This window comes from Aricia agestis, chromosome 7 (genome assembly GCF_905147365.1).
Source record: "Aricia agestis chromosome 7, ilAriAges1.1, whole genome shotgun sequence".
In the NCBI taxonomy this organism is placed as follows: Eukaryota; Metazoa; Arthropoda; class Insecta; order Lepidoptera; family Lycaenidae; genus Aricia; species Aricia agestis.
This window is the reverse complement of record NC_056412.1, coordinates 1944446-1951674: the sequence shown is the minus strand read 5'-3', so window position 1 is coordinate 1951674 and position 7229 is coordinate 1944446.

Sequence of the window (7229 nt, the reverse complement as noted above, 5' to 3'; positions counted from 1 at the left end):
AATTTCATCCCAAATATCGTCTCTCCTCAGTTGGTTATCTTAATGTTGATGTTTTAGATTATAAAGTTCTTCATATTTTTCCACTAAAGTTATTAAAATATCGTCATTCATCGTGAAAAACTATTTATGTATAGCCGTCGCGTCGTTGCAAACACGTCAGAGCTTGAAACCATCGGAATCCGAATGACGACACGTTCATTGCGGATGACGTCATCGGCAAAAAATCCGGTCTCAAGCGCAGAAATGCCGATCCAGTGCACGCAGTACCATACAAATCAATACAAAGCAACAAAATACAAATCTGTACGCTCCGATTCCGATCCAGTGCACGCGCAGCTTAAAAGTAGTAAGTATATTAAGTTAATATACTACTTTTAAGCATTATTAACCTACTGTGTACTGTGTAGCGAAAGTAAATATTTATTAATTACTAGCTGTTGCCGCGACTTCGTCCGCGTGGACTTCAGTTTATAGCGCGCGATGTCAACAAAATTGGTGTCAAAAGCTTTTATAAAAAAAACTGGTACCTCTTAAATCAAAACAGCTGTGCAGTGTGTACATAATATCTCATTTTTTTAAATTAAACTTTATATTTTATGCCTAATTTTAAAGCTTATTTAGGCCCATAATTACACAACTTTACCCATAAACTATTTATATCATTGATAGGTTTAACTTAAAGGTTACGACTTACGACTTACGTCACTGCATACATAAAGTACCGTACTGAGTTATTTTATAACGTAAAAAGTAATAACAATCGAAAAAAAATCGAAACTCAAATATAAGATGATACCACCTCTTATAGAAAGAAGTCTGGGCAAGCGTCACCGCGATGTAGGAGACGCACAGCGCCATCTATTATGAATTTTTGGAACTAACTTAATTTGAACAAATTTTCGTATTTTTACCTCCTTACAACCCTTTTTTCCAGCAAAAAGTAGCCTACGTCCTTTCTCAGGCTTTAGACTATCTGTATACAAAATTTCATTACAATCGGTTCGGTAGTTTTGGCGTGAAAGCGAGACAGACAGACAGACAGACATAATAAATAAAATAAAAAATATTTTTATTGGAATTGAATTCAAAATGGGTATCATGATACACTTTTTGAAAGTCGAACGAAGAAACTACGTTGCCTACCACCGGTTCACAGACAGAGATACTTAAATGAATGATTGGTCTCGCGCGTGCGCTACGACTAGATACCGTCGGAGTACTTGAAAAATGCGGCAACAAATAATACGCCACATCGGGCGTAACCGCACCAGCCGCGCCGCAAGCTTCGGGTGAGGTAGATGTGTCGATAATTTTAAGTTACGTCCGTAGCAAAATGCCAGTTTGCGTAGTTAGACTTAACACTACAAGAAACAATAAAGATACTGGCATCACATACCATCAGTAAATATTATATAAATCGTCATAAACACAGAAAAATAATAAAAGCCTGAAAATTCGGATCGGAGTACCGCTTGATGTTTAGTGTTGCCAATTACCATAAACTAAAAATTCCCAAATTTTTCTGAGATTGTGATTTTTATTTATTTATTTATTATATCTTATTTTTTTAAATATATACATAGTGGCTGAGTGGATGAGCGCATTAAAATCTCTAGCTAGGGTAGCTGGTTCAAATTCCGCCAACGGAACAAAAAGTTTTCAAAGTTCCTGGATCATGAATGTGTATTATAGTTTGTGCGTTTTAAGATGATATGGGTGACAGTTTTCATATTCCTTGCTACGGGTTTTTTTCCAAGAAAACAAAAAAAATCTAAATGTAATAAATTATATTCCATCTACAAAAACAAATGTTTCCTATAATTGTAAATGAATAAAAATGAAAAGTTGCTAAATGCTAACTTATTAATATAAAATTATAAATATTAACTGTGAAAGAGGAGTATAAAATTATTGTTACGAAAACTTTTGAAAAATATCAGATGCATGAAACGGAACTTATGTCAATAGAGATTGACTCTGTTGAATCGAAATCAAATCGATAAAAAAGGGTGGCCATTTGCTTTTTTATGACTCATTCTTAACTTTCGTTAAACTTCCTACCATTGTTTTTGTATTGTTTTCTCATCAATATTGTACCCATTACATTTCGTTGACCTAAACAACGTTGTTATTTTATCGCATTCTTTTCGAATAGACTTTATTCCAATAGTAAAGTTTATCTGGTGATTGAAAAATCAGCACTTACTATACAATAATAATAAATTACAAGACCACAGCAACTAATTTTTCCCCATTGATTGGGCACCAGTCACGTATCTGGCAACCCGGTTATCTACGCACACAACAATATATTTTGTGCATTGTTTTACACACACTACAATATTGAGGCACCGGCACTTGCCGCAGCCCGCATTCAGAAATCTGTTTTTTCTATATAGCGCGGTATCTAGTCGAGCGCGCGCGCGAGACCGATCATTTATCTAAGCTTTTGCATTTATAATAGGGTTGTTGAGGAAGTGATTATGAGGAAGAGGAGGAGGAAGAGGAATTGTCACGCGCAAATTTAGAGGATGCGGATGAGGAAGAGGATATTTTTTTGAGGAAGAGGAAGCGGAAGAGGAAGTACGTCCATATAGTACAGCGTTTCCCAATGTGGGCGATTACGCCTCCTTGTGGGCACTGAAGGTCTAAAGGGGGGCAGTGTGGGACTCAGAAAAAATGGCGGCATTTTGTAGAGGCTGGGGGGGCTAATATTAGCGACAAATTTGTGGCAAAAGCCCCTTAATTTAAATTAGGAAAAGAAAGTAGGTGAAACAATGGGGCACTTAAACATATTTTGTTCTCAAAGTGGGCAGTGGACAAAAAAAGTCTGGGAACCCCTGATATGTTCATCTTATAATGCTATCAATACGGCTTACGACATATTCTCTGGTTCTCTTGTCTCTTCTAAAAAGTCTCTTATGGGCATCTTCGGTTAGGGTAATGGCTGTCTTTTTTTTCCTTTTCTTTTTGTAACTGTATTTAATTTAGTATTTAGTTGACACAACTCTTTTATTTTGTTATGTGCATGTTGTGTTCACTTCCTAGAGAGATACATTCCCTAGTATTAGTCATTTTTATACTCTATTATTCATAACTGCATGTATTGTGAATTGTATCTTGTTTTGTATATATATACTAGCTGTTGCCCGCGACTTCGTCCGCGTGGACTTCAGTTTATAGCGCGCGATGTCAACAAAATTGGTGTCAAAAGCTTTTATAAAAAAAACCCTGGTATCCCTTAAATCAATACAGCTGTGCAGTGTGCACACAATAAGTATTTCATTTTTTTATATTAAACTTTATATTTTATGCCAAATTTTAAAGCTTATTTAGCCCTCCAATTACACAACTTTACCCATAAACTATTTATCATTGATAGATTTAAGGGTTACGTCACTGCACAGATAAAGTACTGAGTTATTTAATACCGTAGAATAGATATAACAATCGAAAAAAATCGAAACTTAAATGTAAGATGATACCACGTCTTATAGAAAGACTTTTGAGCAAGCGTCAGCGCGATGTAGAAGACGCACGGCGCCATCTATTATGAATTATTGGAACTAACTTAATTTGAACAAATTTACGCATTTTCACCCCCTTACAACCCTTTTTTTCAGTAAAAAAGTAGCCTATGTCCTTTCTCAGGCTTTAGACTATCTGCATACAAAATTTCATTACAATCGGTTCGGAAGTTTTGGCGTTTGGCGTGAAAGCGAGACTGACAGACAGACAGACAGACAGACAGACAGAGATACTTTTGGCGTTTGGCGTGAAAGCGAGACTGACAGACAGACAGACTGTTTTTGGGTATTTTGATTAATTAAGGGCCGCGCTACGCCGGAAGCACTTACCAGGGTTTTAAAAAGTTTTTAAATTTGACACAAATTTTGTTGACACCGCGCGCTATAAACTAAAGTCCACGCAGTCGATGTCGCGGGCAACAGCTAGTTATGAATAAAAACAATATTATATAGTAAAGTAGCTATGATTAGTTCTGTTACAATAATAAAGTAAAAATTAAAACGCCATCTGTTTTCATATATTAGAATTAAAATGTTGATTGCATTGATATATTTTCTGGATGGAATATAGGCCAACACGGTACACTCGAACTCCTTTATTTTAGAGCGCCTTCTGTTGTCAACTTGTCACATATATTAGAAATGCAGTAGGAGTTCTATAAGATAAGATAGATTGATTATTATTATACCAAGTGATTATATTATTAAACATAATATTCTAACGTATTAAAAACTATAAACAAAAACATACTAACTAATAAGTATGATTAGTTCCATGTTACAATAAAGTAAAAAATAAAACGCCATCTGTTGAATCGTATTAGAACTAAAATGTTCATTGCATCGATATATTTCTGGATTTTTTATAATATTATACATAAAATATGTTTAAGATTTTTGAAATTTTATTTTAATACACATCCAAGACCCAGGAACATTGAAAACTTTTTGTTCCGCCTGCGGGACTCGAACCCAGGACCCCCGGGATGAGCGCTGGCCACGCGCAATGCGAATTCATTTTCATCGATATTTTCATGGAAATAAGATATTTTCCCACATCAAAATGTAGCCTATGTCCTTTCTCAGACTCTAGAATAACTGTATACAAAATTTCATTGCAATCGGTTCAGTAGTTTTGGCGTGAAAGCAAGACAGACAGACAGACAGACAGACAGAGATACTTTCGCATTTATAATATTAGTATGGATATAGCACTACACGTCGGTCTCATTTCGATTTTCGATAAAAGAAATCTAATGATTAGATTATTCGCACTGCGTGCGTTTCTGCGTAGTGCGTACACGCGTAAACAAAACAACGCTTGCTATATTATGTCAATAAAATTAAAACAAACAAGCAAGGAACAGCGCGGGTGGCGAGAGGGTAGGTCTGGCTCGCCCGTTCGGTCCGGCATCGCGCTCTGGCGTGTGCGTTGCCATGATTAGATACGCGACGCGCATGCGCAGTGAAATTCCTCATAAATTCCTCCTAAATTTTGAGAAAGCGATAGCGGAAGAGGATTTTTGTATTTTTATTTATGAGGATGGGATAACGGTTGAGGAACCTAAATTATTGCACGAGGCTCGCACAAAATATTATAATACTCTCAATGGATATATCGTACGTATCAAGGATAGGTAGTTTTATATAGACCATAGTAATCAATTATAATATCATGATACCTATACTATAGGTAGGTACATGATTGTATATTGTAGATCGTTTTTATTCGTACTGCAGATTTAGCGTCTCCACGTCATTCAAATAACGATTCAATAAACCAAAATTTATTGAGCCGTATCAAACTCAACAATTTTATAGTTCACTAAAACCAGTCTATTGTTTATTCATGAAACTAAAAATTGCTCCCATTAAATGAAACAGCAAATGTGTTTTCCGTTATATTTACAGTATTTTTTACATTCATTTAACATTGTACAGGCTACTGTTAGCTCATTTTAATTCGAGCGACGAACAGTTACATAAACTAACACGTAAATCTAACCCGCATAGTCAACGGCTTGTGTTAGTTCCTCTACGGGGTCTGACGGGATCGACACAGGAATCAATAGAATCCCAGTGGCATTAACATCGATAATAATAAATAAGAACAGTGGCAGTATTTCGGAAGTAATAAATGCCACATAACCCTCAATATACCAACTGAGAAAAATAATGAGCAGATACAGGACATTTGTGGGACACTAGTTCCACATGCCTAGTTATAAGTACTATATTTTAAGTTTCTGCCGAGACAAATTGAATACTCCTTTAAGGGCCGGTCACTTGGCGCGTTGCATCAGAGTTGCGTCGTAAATCATAAAGTCGCGAACCGGTCGTAAACCTACCTAGCGGAATAGAGAAACAAAGGCCTGAGCAAGAGAGAACTGAAATAACTTATAACCAATGTGTTCACACGGCGCGCTGCGTCGACGCAACGCATACATGACGGACAGCAGCCCCCAAGACGAAGCGAGAGGGGGAGTACTCGTTGCGTCGTCGGCGCGGCAGCCCGCAGCGCTCAGTTGCTTGTACGCGGCGATGTTTTGACAAAATGCTTGCCGCAACTGTGCTTCGTCGCTGCGCCGCGCGTCGACGGAACGTTAAAGACTGCGTCTCATTCACTCACTCTCGTAGTAACGCTGCGATGACGCAGCGCCTGTGTGGCCGGCTATGCGTCAAAATATTTGCGTTGCGACGACGCAACGCGCCGTGTGGACCGGCGACCGAATCTGGTTCCTAGGCCGTGTTTCCACTGACGCGGAGCGGGTCGGAGAGGAGCTTAGCGGTGCCGAATTGACCAATCACCAAGCTCGAAATCTCCGCACTATTGGTCAATTCAGGCAGCGCTACGCTCCTCTCCGCCCCGCTCCGCGTCAGTGGAAACGCACCCATCTTGGGAAAAATGTCTTATGGTTAAAATCTAAAAAAGAGAGTTATGAAAGTAGGTACGAAAAGCTACTTATAATTTACATTGAAATTTAAAAAAATACTTAAGAAATTTTGACAAGATAAATGCAGCCCTTAGATACGGTGACCGAGTGTTGTTAAAGTGAGGGTTATGTCGATACATTTATGTCACTTAGGCCGCATAACAGCGTCGTAGTTGATTGTTAACGGGACAAATTGGTCTTGTTTCCCCTTTACAAGCGTACGTAAATCTCTATAATTATAAACTTTCCTTATATAAATCGGAATTGACCTGACAACTACTCTACCGAGTTATCACTATCTACATTTTACAAATACCTTGATATTTTAACAGGGGCAATCGCGAATTTTTATGAGAACGTATTTAGTCTAATTATTCATTTTTAATAATAAACTCAATTAATGTATAAGTAGTCGATTGATAGGTGTTTAGTTATTTGGTGAAAGAAACATTCTCATTAAGATTCGTTTACGCCTCCTTAAAAGCTAAAAAGTTGCTTTTCGTTATTTTAATACAGTGGTCATCAATACAGAGATAAAAACATTCTTAAAATACACATCTACATAGTGTAGATTATCTCAGAGGATCCTGTGAGTGGCTAAGAAAATAAAAGTGTATAAAAATGCACCGTTGTCAACGAAAAATGCTTAGTACTTATGACACACTTAGATACGGCAATACAAAAGAAACGTAAAACCAAAGCAGCTGTTAAGCTTTCCCTCGATATACGACCAGAGCTACAAAACAGTGTTATCACAGTGAACAGTTTC